A 15,660-nucleotide genomic window follows, 5' to 3' on the forward strand; every position below is an offset into this window, starting at 1 on the left:
CATTCATGAACAAAAGGTACTTCCTAGCCTCATTATTACAATTAAGTAATAAGAAGTTAACAGTTTTAAAATAATGACAGGTAAATGGATCCTAATTATATCAGAAGAGGTGATGAAGTTAGGCTAAAATGATATGAAGGTGTTTCCCCTCAACTGAATTTTGGTAGACACAATGTATTTTTCAACCACAGCAATATAGTGCGAGTATGCTTCATGGTCTGCAAAAGTCTTACATACATTCGTATTTTACTACATAACTTATATCATGATGAATGTTGTCAAAATCTTACCTCAGAATATATATTTTGTAAAATCACATTATCCAATCCTAGGTTTGGACTGTGTGGACAGTGCTTTAATCAGGGTGAGAAATATGGGGGGTGGTCTGGTATTCTAATTAACTCCCTGTACCCTATTAATGTCTCAAATTCAAAATTCTGTGGGATCCCTGACAATATTTATGACATTATGCTGAAGATGAGGGAAAAATAGACACTAAAATACAGATTGAGGGGGTGAGGTCATTGTTTAGTTTGCTTCTACTGTCTGCAAGCTTCTGTCTGTGGTGGTGTTAACCATTTAAAGATGCAGCACTGGTCTGCCTCAGGCTGATGCTGTGGCAGTTTGGTTAACTCAGTTGATCCTTCATAGCCTAGCAAGTGTAATTATGCCCAGGAAGCCTCTGAAAAACGTATACCCTGTACACCACAGCATACTCATAAATCTGAAAACCTGGGACTCCCTGAATTTCAGGGGGCATTGCACACACTGGGTATAATAATTTACAAGTTAAAATATTTAACATTTGGTCTGATTTGGGAATGCGTCTCCACCATGTTAAATGCTCCTTTTTGAAATGGTTTGGATTGTTGAGCAAGTCTATTTGAGTCTTCTTAGGTGAGCGTTTTTGGCTCACACCACAGGATTTTTAAAATCATAGCTAATGCTGAAAGCATGAGACACCCCAGACATAATGACAGATTCCACTGTTTTTTTTGTTTTTAGTCATTATTCAGTCATAAAAGACCCTATACTTTTTTACACAGGTTTACGCAGAACAGAACACCACACATTTTGAGATTTTGCTCACAAATCAGTACCCTGATCAACAGTCATGTCTCTCAGAACCTGAGATCTTGCAGAGACAAACATGGTAGGCAACAGCAAATGAAAGACAGTATATTTGTTTTTTACAATGTGTATTGAATATTTTTTAATCATTCTATTCATCTGGGCTCTCTTCAGCTCCGCTTTCATTGGTTAACAGACAACACTTTCATATGAAAGAGCTGGACCCCCCTGATGCTGCTGGGTGTTGAGTTGTAAATATTAAAAGATTTAAAATATAATAATAATTGAAATAAGACACCCTTTGCAATTCTCCGGAGATGCGAATTAGCCACAAAATCCGACCAATTATCTTATAGTGTGGTTTGGGCATTACTCTCTTGAGCTACAACAAAAATGATCTTGACCAGGTATTTTGAAGTTTGTTATTTTACACTTATAATAAGTGCAGCAGAACCAAACAATCACATTTCCAATTTGAGTTATGATGTCCAAAGCGCATAGACATAACGGAGAAATGCTATTTTCCTCCTTATACAGTTCAGTTCAAGGATTGGCTGTCTCAGTGTCTTCACTTTGTTTTCACGTGATTTTAGTAACTTTAAGCTGCTTGTACCCATGGTGCTGCTTGTACTCATGATGTACCCATCATGAGCTTCTAAAACAATTTTTTGGCAGGCATATTATAGGACAGAGGTTTTCAGAATAATGCAGTTTAAAAAGAAATGTAAACTTAAAGTATAGCCGCAAGTAGCAATCTGCGTGGTCCAAGCACCAAGAAGACACCAATGGGTTATGTGGTGGCCTCTGGTCGTAGAAGGCAGCAGATGAAAAGAAAGAAAGCAAAAGAAAGATCTTTTTCTTATGATTAATACCACTAGGTGATATGCTTGCTACAATCTACGCAATTCTGTTTAACGTCTATGACCCGACCTTAGAGTTCAAAGGCAGACATTCTCATGGTGAGCCACAAGACATCTGTGGCACAGCTGCAATTTTTGAAACAACTTGCTGGAAGGAAGCAACAAGGAACCACACACCAATTTACGACAAAGTAGCAACATAAACAAACATAAATGTCTCTGGTCATAGAATTTATTGGTACGGAGCGATAAGGAACCAAGAACCTAGTTCTCACCCTGCAATTATTGTGACTATAATTGAAAATTAAATCATAATACACCCTCAGTTTGTCATTTTGTATATTTGTGTCAAATTTGATTATAATCAGACAAGTATTGATGTATTTTTAGCCTTTTATAGCAGAATAAGACAGGTCATAACAAATTATTCAAATGTTGCAGCCACACTGTGCTGACGTGCAGTGATGATGTTTTTAATAATTAAGATTGTTTTAAGAAAAAAATGATTTAAACTTAAGAATTAGTAAGAAAATGTCTATTTTCCATTTTTTTCAACTGTGCATATACTGTAAGTATTTGCAAAATTGGACAGGAATAATTACATTTTAGATTTTTGGCAGTAAATTGAACATTGTAAGAGCCAACTTAAGAAGAATTTAGCCAAATGTCATATACGTTTCCTCAGCTAATTATTATCAATGTACATATCGATTTTGGTCACAATCAGAGCATGACAGATTTGTGGTCTCCTGTTTCAGAATAGGCCAGACCAAACTGATTGATCCATAAATTGCAGTAACATTGTGCTCAAAAGGCAAGATTTCTTAAATAACTATTGGTCTTGAGACTACCACGGTTGTTTTGAGACCAAGTTTGAGACAATGCAAAAACATGAGGTTTTCAACCTCTGATGATTTACAGAAAAACAATTGAGTTTTTTAAAAGACTTGTATTTGCAAAATTGCCTAGCTCAGTGGAATGCATACAATTTTGAAAATTCCTTTGCCTCCAGCTAGATATTGCAAAGTCTATGGCCATAAGTATGTTTGAAGTCATAAGTCAAGAAGTCAACATTTAATGCTGATGCTCCCTCTGCTGGCCAGAGACGATATTACAGTTACTGATCATGTGGCCAACCTGGCCATTTCCTGTGCGATTTTGGAACATACATTTAATTGCAATGTTTTAGATGTTAATGAGATGTGTAATTCGAAACCATTGTCTTTTCTTTATTTCAATCTTTTGTTTATTTCTTTATTTCAATCATAGAAGGAAATATTAAAAAGGCATGTCTACCATTGTGTGGCTTCCCATTTTCTTTTAACGACAGTCTGTAAACGTCTGGGAAGTGAGGAGACCAATTGCTGGAGTTTTGGGAGAGGAATTTATAATTTTATAATTATAATCTATAATTTTCCCAACCTTTTGTCCCCCATTCTTGTCTGATGCAGGATTCTAGCTGCTCAACAGTCATGGTTCTTCTTTGCTGGATTTTCCTTTTCATGATGTCAAAGGTTTTCTATTGGTAAAAGGTCTGGACTGCAGGCAGGCCAGTTCAGCACCCAGACTTTTCTTCTGCAAAGCCATGCTGTGATGGATGCAGCATGTGGATCAGCATCATCTTGCTGAAATATGCAAGGCCTTCCACAAAAGAGACGTGTTGACATATGTTGTTCTTAAACCTCTATATACTGTTCAGCATTGATAGTGCCTTTCTAGATGTTTAAGCTGCCCATGTCATAGGCACTAATGCAACCCCATACCATCACATTTTCTGAAATTGTTCCACAATTTTCAGACGTAGTTTTTTGCTGATTAGTAAACCCCTGCCCATCTTTGCTTCTGAGAGACTCTCGCTAAAATGCCCCTTTTTTATACCCCATCATGTGAATTATTGGCAAATTGCTCCTCTAGTTGTTTTTTTTATTAGTACCACTTACTTTTCCAGCCTTTTGTTGCCCCTGCCCCAACTTTTTTGAGATGCATTGCTGCCATCAAGTTCTAAAGGAGTTAATATTTTTAATGAAATAGTAAAATTTTGACATCTGATATGTGTCCTGTGTTCTATTGTGAATAAAATATGGGTCTATGAGATTTGCAAATCATTGCATTGTTTTTATTTACATTTATTTACATTTTACACAGCATCCCACCTTTTTTGGAATTGGGGTTATACAATTACGTTCCATTAAGGTGCCACCCCAGTGACTGTGAAAGTATAGGCATAAAAAGTTAAGTGGTTTGTATTTACCCCCATCCTTTCCATGTATGCTTGTACTCTTTTTTTCTCTGCCGCTTCTGGGTCCTCACTGCCCTCATACCTATGCCTACAAAAAAGCACACTCATTTCATCACGAATATAACCTATAAAATAGCCAACTTGTAGCCTAAAGCAAAGAGCATATGTTCTCTCTGAACTGCTACTGCAAGTAATGTTACAAGTAGTGTAAACTATATATGGAATTTGCATTTTACAAGCTTAACCTGTAAATCTGTAAATTGCCCTCAAAAATATGCACATATGTATATGTATCTTATGTTCTTGTCAAAACCAGTCAGGCAGCCAATTAGCATCAAAGACTATGATATACCGTAGTGGTTTGCTTCTCGTGCAGAGCCAAACATAGTGGACCATATGTCTGTGTGCAAACCACAGCTGTTCTGAGGTCAGCTGAGAAGCAATTGCATCACAGGTTACTGGGTAGTCTTGGGATGGAAGCTTTCCTGGACATTAGGCTGTCACATGATCATGACATTGCTGTTTCCACAATCTCATGACTTTAGATATGTGGGAAAAACTTCCGCAACTACCAAAGTCCAGATATCTTTGCCCTCATGCCTACACACAGCCTTGCCTACAATGACTGGAAATTTACCTATTTGTCTAGCAAAAACTCCAGTACATGCTGACAAAAGCCAAACTCTGGTTTAGATATATGCGTAGTATGGAGACATTTATTAGTATCAAATGTTTCATTTTATTTACAGCTATTATAATAAAACATAGTTTGCACACACACACAGTCACAGAAAAAAATAAGCACATAATCATGACTGTACCTAGTCTGGCGAGGTCTGCTACTAACCCCTCTGAGGGGAGATTGCTGGTTTCTGGAAGGACTTCTGTTATAAAAAGTAAGGACAAACCATAGTCATTGTTCGCACACACCCACACACACACACACACACACACAGAAGAAGTAAGCACAAAATCATCACTGACCTCTCCAAGGGGTGACCGCTGGTTTCTGGATGGACTCCTTTCACAAAGGTAAGGACAAAATGTAGTCAGTGTTCACTCAGTCACACGCACACAGGAGTAAACACAATCATGACTGTACCTAGATTGACTGGGTCTGCCAGTGAACCACCTTCTAGATGGACTCCTGTCATAAAGTACAAAATGTAGCACTCAAGCACAAATTAAACAATCCTAGTGAGGATAACCTTTACCTAAAGTAGGCTCTCCTTAAACCAGCTCTCTTTAAAGCTTTTGAGGAGTTTATTCCTGGAGGCAATCTCACTGTATTTCCCTGGATCCAGGAATTTGGAATAGTGCCCTCCTCTTCCTTGCTCCACTCTGTCCACACAGCCCTGCACCACATACTTAAAACAAACAGTATAGCTTGTTGTTTTGTCAGTTTGTACATAGACTTTGAAACTTTTATTCCAATTATTTGTACATATACACAATCATTTTTACACATTCACCTCTTGTTGCCTAGTTCCTTTTCTAGTTCATATAAAAGAGCTAGCAGTAAGTGACCTTTTCTATACGGAAGGCAGACCATTTTCTTTTTCAAAGTCACTTCTGTCTAAAATCTTTTGTTTTCCTTCTGTTATTCATAACGAAAATCTGAAAGCGTTTAGAGTCAAATGGAGATGTGAAGAAGCTATCCAGGAGTTGGTGCGAATAGACTGTGCACATAAACTTTCCATCTTCTCTTAGATGTTCCACAAAGGCAACATCTTTGCTTGTCAGTAGAAAAAATCCATCCCTATGGGTAGCTGCAACATACCACGACTGATTCTGATCACTGGAGTTGCTATGCACATTTTCGATTTCACTCATTCGTTTTGTAATTTGAGCTACAGGATTATGGGAATTTCTCGTAAGTTTCTTCAGTGTCTACAATTTGTTCTCAAAAAGGGAATGCTGAAATGCCCTTTAGGGAAAATTTGAATCGTTCAGTGTCAGTGGATAAAGTAATGCACATTATATACTACAAATTCTTTCCTGTAGAGTTAAGTGCTTTGCATCACAAAGTACATGAGCAGCTCTCTTGCATAACTGTTATACTTTATCCTCATCTCAGTGTTGGACTGTAGAAGGTTTGTCATGGCGACCAAGAGACTCATACCTCTCACTGGGGAGAATTTTTCTTAAACCCAAAGGAATTGCCTGAATTCAGTTGCCTTCCATCTGTCAGCCTCAAAAAGGGGCCCTGGCTGTCGAGCAAATTCTTTAGGCAACTTTTCTGAGAGCTTAACAAGCTCTTAAGACAAATTTGAAAGCAGCAAAAATGAAAGCCTGGACTCTTCAGGACCTTTATGCAGATAACCCAGCAGATGCCTCAATACACCCAGACAGACAAGATGCATGTAGTTAAGAGCAAACCCACTTACACAGTATACTCCACAACATACAAGTGGAGATATACCAGTCTGGTGTTCAGGGTAGTCTCCACTGGCAAACTTTTCATCTGTCTTTTTAACAGCACTTTCTTTAGGAACTAAAGTAATCCAGCCACTACTCCGGACACCATGAATTGTGCATCTCTCACAGGAATCGTAACCAGTGTGAGAAGCTGAGCATTTTAAAAACGGGGGGCATCAAATTAAAAAAACACATCTTTTACTAAGATTTTAAAGTTTTCCACCTGTTTGAATTCCTTCGTTCAAAATATGTTTCAATTCTGAGGTGAAATCTGACATGTAGTCCTTCAGTGGAGCTGGTTTAGATGTGTCATGAAAAATTATAACAATAAAAGGTGGTGCATGATTTAAAGAACACAATTTTAACTGAGAATTGCTGGGTTTGAACAATGGAATGCCATCAATATCGAAAGCCAGTCTGTTTATTGTGCAGTAGGTAATTTGTTAGGTGCTGTTTGGAGATTTTTTTCTATCTCAAAATAAATGCACCACATTCTTGAGCCTCCGCTGTCCGAAAAAGTAATGTTCTACAATCTTTCGGAGGATTTTGTCCATGATTTTGTAACATGCCAAGTAGGTCATTAAAACAGCTCCTTGTAACATGATGCTTTGTTGCCCATTTGGAAAGGTCATGCTCAAGGTTACATGGACAATCTAAATTTGCAGCTTCCTTATCGGACTCAGATGAAACAGGGAAGAAGTCAAAGAAAACATTCCCCTTGTTAACTGAGTTCTGACTTTTTGCTTTTTCTCCTTCATCCTCTGATGTGCTTGACTCTCGCAATTCAGAAGCTACTCTTCTTCAGTGTTTCCTGTAATTTAACACATGTAGGGTGGGTTACACCAACAAGGAATTGTTAATCTAGGTGCACCACTTAATTTTAAACAAGGATTAACAAATCTGTGATTAAAACCTTAATCCGCAATTACAACCATGACCTGCAATAAATCTGTCCACCATGATTATTTCTCCAGGGTAACGATTAACAAACACGGTTACTCTCAGGAGTTTTTGGTAATTTTTGCTTTTTCTGGGTGAAAACTAACACAGGATTACATAAAAAACACGTATCACACACAAAGAAGGACTTCTAAAGACATTTAAACAGTCTCCTTAGGCACAGGCTCGGCAATAGGGGGAGCCAGGTACAAGCTTAGCTTAGTCCTGAGAAGTCTGCTTGAAGTGTACACAAAATACTTTGGTAATTTGAACAAAAATATTTCAAATATAACTGCTAATATAAGATTATTTTTTAATTCATAAACATGTGCCAGTCAGGTACATTACTACAGTGTTTAATACAGAAACATAAGCCAACAATAAGTTTCTTCACATTAATTTCTATACTGAATATGAAGGATATTAGCTGTCTGCTCAGCTAGTCATGTTAGACCTGTTCTTATCTCGGTATATTTAAGATTTTCAGCCATTTCCCTTCATATGCCCCTTCTGTAACTGCAAACATATACACTGCCTGGCCAAAAAAAGTCACCATTTGGATTTAAATAAAGAAATACTTAAAAGTCCTGTAATTGGATAATTACTACAGTAATTAATATGATTCAGCTGGCAACAATTCTTTTAACCCTAATTGTTGCACTAAGTAGCTGCTCATTTCTTAAAAACCATGTTGGCAGACATATACCAGGGTCGTAGAAAAGATGTTACTGTGTTTCAGAAGGGTCAAATTATTGGTCTGCATCAAGCAAACACTAAGGAGATCACTGAACTGGGTTAAGAGCTGTCCAATGCATTGTTAAAACCTGGAAGAATGGTGGTGAACCATCAACTCTGTGCAAGAAATGTGGTTAAAAAAAAAAAAATTTCGAATGACCATGACTGGAGATCACAAACACTTGGTGAAGTAAAATCACTAAAAATCAACAATAGAGCTCACTGCTATGTTTCATAGTGAAAGTAAGAGCATTGTTAGACATACAATGCCACAGGAACTCACAGAATTGGGATTAAACAGCTATGTTTGGGCCTTAAGAGGCCAATCAAAAAAGGCTTCAATTTGCTACGGAGCATGAAGATTGGACTCTGGAGAAAAAGGTCTTGTGGTTTGATGAGTCCAGATTCGCCCTATTCCAGAGTGATGGCCACATCAGAGTAAGAAGGGTACAGTGGGCACTATGCTGGATGGCCACGTGAAGCGTCCATCCAGTGTAGTGCCCACCATACAACCCTCTGGAGGCAGTGTTATGATCTGGGTTTGCTTCAATTGGTCAGGTCTAGGCTCAGCAGTGTAGTGATAAAACGAAGCTGCCGACTACCTGAATGAACTGAATGACCAGGTTATCCCATCAATTGATTTTTTTCCTTCGCTGTAGGCATGGGCATATTCCAGGAAGACAATGCCAAGATTCAGCAGGCTTAAATTGGAAAAAAGTGGTTCAGGGAGCATGAGGATTTCATTTTTACACATGAATTGGCCACCGCAGTTGCCTGACTTTAAAACCAGGATTAAATTGATGGTTTAAAACTAACCCTAATTATTTTAAAACTAGGTTTAGAGTTTGATGCAGGTGAACTAATAGGTAAAACCCACTTAACCACTAAAATTACATATGGCCATTCTATGTCAACACACCTAGGGCCTGTCCAGTTATGTCATGGATTTTAAATATGAATTGAAAAAAGATTAAAACTTTAATTTAATTCATGTAACCAAACAAAATTCCAAAGCTGTGCTATTATTAGTTTTCTTAAGATATCAATTGTTAAAGGTGGCATAGTAAACAAACTTGAATTTTGTTACCCATTCACATATACTTTACTTGTCATTGTATCTAACATCCGAGAAATTCTGAAATGTTATATTTGCCATTTTGGCCTATTTCACTTTTACAAAAGGCATGTAATTCCACAGGCTGTTCGGATTTTCTGCTCGATTCTACCAACATTGAGCTTTTTGAAAAAACAGGCTCAAATGGCCTTTATCCATTACCATGACTGGACAAGCTGTATGCTGGCACAGAATGACTCATATTGAAACATAAATTAATAGATTGCAATATATTTATCTCAGAAGCATAATAGTCTATCTTTAACTTGACACTCACCCCCTACACACCTGGAGGGCCAGTGTCCAGCACAGCCTGGCGATTTACCTGCTCAAACAGATGATTACACTTATCTGTTAATTGCCAGGTTTTGTGGGTGTGTTTGAGTAGGAAAACAACCAAACTGTACTGGACACAAGGTCTCCAGGACCAGAGTTGTGTACCCCTGCTATAGATTCTCAGAGAAGTACTGCACTCCACAGGCGCTCAAATGCTTTAGAAACGCTATGCAGTATTGTCTTTAAGTACAGACACTGTAATGATTATGAACAGATATTTCTGCCATAAAATACAGTGTAAATGTGATCGCACTAACCTAAAATTACATTTTCATGAGAAAGAACACTAAAGCATTAACTTGGATGACTAAACTTGTGCAATAGTGAAATTGTTGTTAAAGACGCTAAGTTATACTGAAAAGGCGATTACTGCACTCCACAAGCACTCAAACACTATAGAAGAGCCAGAAACACTATGTATCATCTTTAAGTGAAGACACTGTAATGATTATAGACATTTCTGCCACTTGTCCTTTTCCTAGGAAGCCTAGGAAAAGAACAAGTACCCATGACCCAGACATTTAGTCTCTAAAGATTAAAAATTTGAACAGGAGCCAAGGCCTACCATCAACTGCCCCAACATAAAAACCTTAGAATAGTAGCAAGAAATTTTGTTGGGGTCTCTGAAGCCCAGGCCCCTGGTCTTTTCTCAAGCTTCATTCGTTTAACCATGAAAGATTAAAGTCTCAGATTTGTGTTCTAATGCTCTGTTCCAGAGCCCACTAACAATGAATTAAACCTTACCACAAGGACAATAATATTAAGATCAAAACCCTCACACCCAGGGCAAAGCTCCAGTAGCATGACCCAGCCATTTAGACTGTAAAGAAATACAGCCATATTATCTTGCAAGAGTAAGGTGGGACATGAGCTCTTATACAAGGCCTCTAACCAATTAAATTAGAATAGGGAATTGAAATTGTGGAGAGAAGTCCAGACTTTTATGCTTTAGTAAACATAAAATCTGAGGTTTGAGACAAAGGTCATGGGCCCTTTATTTATATCTCTATAATCTAACCATTAAGAATAATGACTGTACATTTGGAATGGGAGTTTGGAGGCCAAATCCTTGGGTTTTTTTTTAACCAAAGTCCTAACCTGTTCAAATGGTTGAAAACAAATTGTGAAAGCAGCTCTGAAACCCAGGCAAGGATCTGCTGCCAATGAACCAGCCATTTAGTCTGTAAAGAATAAAATGTGGAAGGGGAGCTCTGAGGCCTAGGCCCAGTGTCTTCTTTCCCACACAAATCACCTTGGAATCTAGCAAATAGATGGCTTAGGCCCAGGCCCAGGCTGAGGGTCTTGTAAAATCTGGGACCTCTGATGCCAAAAGTTTTTTACCCATGTATCAGCTATTCAACGTGAAATAGTAAAATCTAAGTAGAGAACTTTACATGAAAGTCACTAACCAACACCCAACTCCTTAGAATAGGGACTATCATACTTTAGATTAGGGAACATGATTTTTTGCGTCACTATAGGATTTTTTTGACACTTCTTAGCCTTTTCATTAAGATCAAGTATAGTATCTATTCTTATCACTTTAATATCTGATTTGTCATCTACAGGAGGACCACATATTACGTTGTACGTTGAGAAAAAGCAGATGGAAGAACACCTTGCAGTGTAACGTAGCGTCCACCATGTCTTACAATCTGCCCAAGACATGGTGGACGCTAAGTTACACTGTAAGGCGTTAATTGCACTCCACATGCGCACGAACGCTTGAGAAGAGCCGGTGTTGTGCCGAATTCGACAACTGGAGCAGCAAACTTTAAAAGATAGGGATCGGGTTTATCCTCACCAACCAGTTTCACTGAATTCATTGTTAGTAATGCATTAACCACACCACTAGAGAAAAACTACTGTAAAGTGAAGCGAGGTCTTGGCATTACCTGGACATCTGGATAAGTAATGGACAAAGCTCAATAAATTTCATAAAATAAGTTGCCAGCTGATGCAAAATGATTATTAAAAACTACACAAATCTCATTCTGATCTCATATTGAACACCTATCGGCTGTAGCAGGAGGGAGAACGTGAAGGAAGACCTAGGGAATTCACTGCATTGCAGAATTTTGCTGGACATGAATGTGGTTTTGGAAATAAAAATAGGTAACATTTAGATTTAGCTTTTCTTGTCGCATGTGCATTTGTTTCTAAGTTGCCTAAAAGCAATCTAATGACCAGGATCACCAGACTGTCAGGCTAGAGCCCAAGCTTTATATCTTGCTTTGAACAATGCTGACATTTCTGTTGGGAACCAAGGACTCAACCTATGTTGCATTACATTTTTAAGAGCTTGCTCATCAACTTCTAGGTTAAAGGATTTACAAAAATAATAACACTGGAATAGGAGCTCTGAGGTCAGGTCCCAGCATCCCAAAATCCCTTAGAATAAGACCAAGACCCAACCTCTTAGAATAGGAACTATAATATTTGAATGGTAATTTGGAGGCCAAAGCCTAGGGTCTTATAACTGCTCTTCTGACCTGAGGCCAAGAATTAAAAGAAATTGCAATGAAATCTCTGAGCCAATACCCAGTATCATTTTGAAAGAGTAAAGTGGGACATGAGCATTTAAACGCAGGCCCAGAGGCCTCTATTCTATTACAATAGAATTAGGAATCAGTATTGTGGAGAAAAGACCTACCATGACCTAGATTTTTAGGCATGAAAAAATATTTAATCTGAGCTGTGAGCCAAAGGTCATGGGTCCCCTAAATAATAACCAAACCTAAACAATAGTGACTATAATATTGGAATGGTAGCTTGTTCTCGCTGGGTCTTTGAACCAAAATTCCAACCTGTTCAGATGGTCAAAAAGAAATTGTGAATGCAACTCTGAAACCCAGGCAAGGATCTGCTACAAAAGACCAAGCCATTGAGACTGTCAAGAATAAAATATGGAATGGAAGCTCTTAGGCCTAGGCCCAGTGTCCTCTTGTGAACATAAAACACCTTAGAATATAGCAAGTATTTTTTTTTTTGGGAGAGCTAAGGCCCAGGCCCAGTCCAAGGGTAGCCTGCCAAATTGCCTTGAAATGATGAAATATGAGGCTTGATTTTGAGGCAAAAGCCAAAAGCCAAAGAACTAAAACCAACACTTCAGGATTAGTCTCCACGACTTCCCTGATTAGTCTCCACGACTGACATGAAATTTCGATGAAATTCCTAAAGCCCAAGGAAAGAGCAAGTACCCATGACCCAGACTTTTAGTGTCTAAAGATTAAAAATTTGAACAGGAGCCAAGGCCTAACATCACCTCCCCTGACATAAAATCCTTATAATAGTACCAAGAAATTTGTTTGTTTATCTGAAGCCCATGCTCAGGGTCTCGTTCTCAAGCTTCTTTTGTTTAGTTAAGAAAGATTAAAATCTAGAATTTGTGTTGTAAGGCTCTGGTCTGTAGCCCATTAACAATTAACTATATATGCTTATAAGACAGTGACAAAAATATTGAAGAGAAAGACCTAACACCCTTCCAAAGTTCCATTAGCATGAGCCAGCTATTTGGACTCTAAAGAATAAAATTTGTAATAGGAGCTCAGAGGCCAGGTCCTAACATTGTATCACCAACACAAAATCCCTTAGAATGAGGCCAAGACCCAAGCTCTTAGAATAGGAACTATAATATTTGAATGGTAATTTGGAGGCCAAAGCCTAGGGTCTTATAACTGCTCTTCTGAACTGAGGCCAAGAATTAAAAGAAATTGCAATGAAATCTCTGAGCCAATACCCCGTGTGAGCCATTTCATTTTGAAAGAGTAAGATGGGACATGAGCTCCTAAACACAGGTCCAAAAGCCTCTATCCCATTGCAATAGAATAGGGAATTAGTATTGACCTAGTAATCATGACACAGACTTTTAGACTTAAAAAAAATATTTAATCTGAGCTTTGAGCAAAAGGTCATGGCCCACTATACAATATCCAAACCTTATCAACAGTGACTATAATAAAGGAGTGGGAGCTTGAAGTCGTTAGGTTTTTGAACCAAAATTCCAACCTGTTCAGATGGTTGAAATGAATATGTGAATGCAGCTCTGAAGCCCATGCAAGGATCTGCTACTAAGCCATTAAGGCTGTAAAGAGTAAAATGTGAAATGAATGCTGTGAGGCCTAGGCCCAGTGTCCTCTCGTGAACTCCCTTTATATGCAATGGAACAGACCATAAAAACATTTTCATGAGAATGAACACTGAAGTTTTTAATTTGATGACGAAACGTGTACAACAGTGAAATCTTTGTTATAGACGCTAAGTTGCAATGAAAAGGTAACCACCTTCAAAATCGCTCAAACGCTTTAGAAAGGCTAGAAACTCTGTGAAACAAAATGCCATGAACTCTTCATAATGATTATAAACAGACATTTCTGCCATAAAATATCCTTTAAAAGCAATGGAACAGACAGTAAATCACATTTTCTCAAGAAAAAATATGGCTATTTTAACTTTGGTGACTACAGCTGTACAATCATGAAGTCGTGATTTTAGGAGTTTCTTCACAATGAAAAGGCGATTCCAGTGCTCCAAAAGCGCTCAAACGCTTTAGAAAGGATAGAAACGCTAATCAGTATTCTCTTAACGTGAACTCATTATAATGATTCTAATCAGACAATCCTTCACTGAAGCATTAACTTGGGTGAATAAATCTGTACTTCAATAAATACGACTTCATGATTGTACCGGTGTAGTCACGCAAGTTCACGTAGTGATTTATTATTTGAAGAAAATGTGATTTACTCTTTGTTCCCTTACATGTAAAGGGTATTTTATGGCAGAAATGATTGTTTATAATCATTACAATGAGTTCAACATAAGAGAATACTGCACGGCGTTTCCAGCCTTTCTATAGCGTTTGTGTACTTGAGGAGTACTGGAAACGCCTTTTCAGTGTGACCCAGATAGCATGAAGCCTCGGCCGAGCTCGGCAGATCAGCATCGGCTGAGACTCGTCATCGGCCAGCTTGAATTGGGCCGAGTGTGGGTGACGCTCAGCAACCGAAGAGCTTGCAAAAGGGGCTCGGGCCGATTCCCGTATGTATTGACGCGGCCCAGGTGTGCATTCATAGGCTCGGGCCAGTTGCGGGTTACATTCGGCAGTTGGCAAAGGGAGCTCGGGCCGATTCCCATATCTGCTGATACGGCCCAGTTGAGTATTTATAGGATCGGGCCGAGTGCACGTTACAATCGGTGTCTGGAGACTCGGCAAAATGAGCTCGGGCCAATTCCCATACGTGCTCATCCGGCCCAAACATGCACTATAGGTTCGTGCCGATTATGGATAAATCTCAAATGGCTTCCTGGTGCCTGCATAGTGCACTATGTAGGTCTTGAAATAACGGCTCCTGAAACCAAACAGTGCATAATATGCCTTACAAAGAGCCAGCTGGGATTCAGGCAAGTGTGCACAGTTCCCTACTGGACATATAGTGCACTATTTAGTTGAAGAAGTCATTTGAGAAGTCATTAGTTGAAGTAAGGAGCCATTTGAGATTCAGCCTGTCTGCAATCGCAGTAATATTATGAGTCCTCACCGAATTATTAAGAAACAAATACTGAAATGTTGTATTTTATTCTAATACAATTTGGTACAATAATAAGGATTTCTGTTTGGAAAAGGTTATCTAATCACTGCTTATACAAAAAATAACACTGATGATGCGTCATTGGCGCGAAAACGCAGATAAGACCCCACCTTCATTGGAAGTCCCCCTTTCAAGAGAGGCTGCTTTATAATTTTCAGTAAGTTTAATAATGGTTATTTCATAAGTTAAAATGACTTTAGATTACTGTAAACAGTTTCTAATAGGGATTTAATATTAGCAAAAATTAATTAAAAGCTTTGTCTTAGGTTAACTTAGTAAGTCCTTTGAATAGCATATAACAGCTGTGTTACCTAACGCTAGTTGGCATTATCCACACACATTGCAGCAAGATTTCTGTAA

General features: G+C 38.4%; 1 protein-coding gene, 1 long non-coding RNA gene and 1 other non-coding gene across 3 annotated transcripts in view; 2 read left to right on the top strand and 1 right to left on the bottom strand.

The window, feature by feature from the left end:
• The window catches only part of dmd (dystrophin), a 164,887-nt gene extending 160,947 nt beyond the window's left edge, over positions 1-3,940 (top strand). The window contains exon 80 of the mRNA XM_036562454.1: positions 3,383-3,940. The gene's annotated coding sequence lies outside the window, so the exon portion shown is untranslated. The remainder of the gene's footprint in view (positions 1-3,382) is intronic.
• A 250-nt stretch (positions 3,941-4,190) lies between these two features.
• On the bottom strand, positions 4,191-5,271 carry LOC118802016. The gene is made up of 3 exons (XR_005006609.1): positions 5,155-5,271; positions 4,992-5,054; positions 4,191-4,258 (listed from the first exon to the last, which is right to left on the bottom strand). It is a non-coding gene; the product is annotated as an uncharacterized LOC118802016 (long non-coding RNA).
• A 5,931-nt stretch (positions 5,272-11,202) lies between these two features.
• LOC118802028 lies at positions 11,203-11,392 on the top strand. Its single transcript, XR_005006611.1, has one exon. It is a non-coding gene; the product is annotated as a U2 spliceosomal RNA (small nuclear RNA).
• The last annotated feature ends 4,268 nt before the right edge of the window (positions 11,393-15,660 follow it).

The sequence above is a fragment of the Colossoma macropomum genome, unplaced genomic scaffold (assembly GCF_904425465.1).
Source record: "Colossoma macropomum unplaced genomic scaffold, Colossoma_macropomum, whole genome shotgun sequence".
Lineage (NCBI taxonomy): Eukaryota > Metazoa > Chordata > Actinopteri > Characiformes > Serrasalmidae > Colossoma > Colossoma macropomum.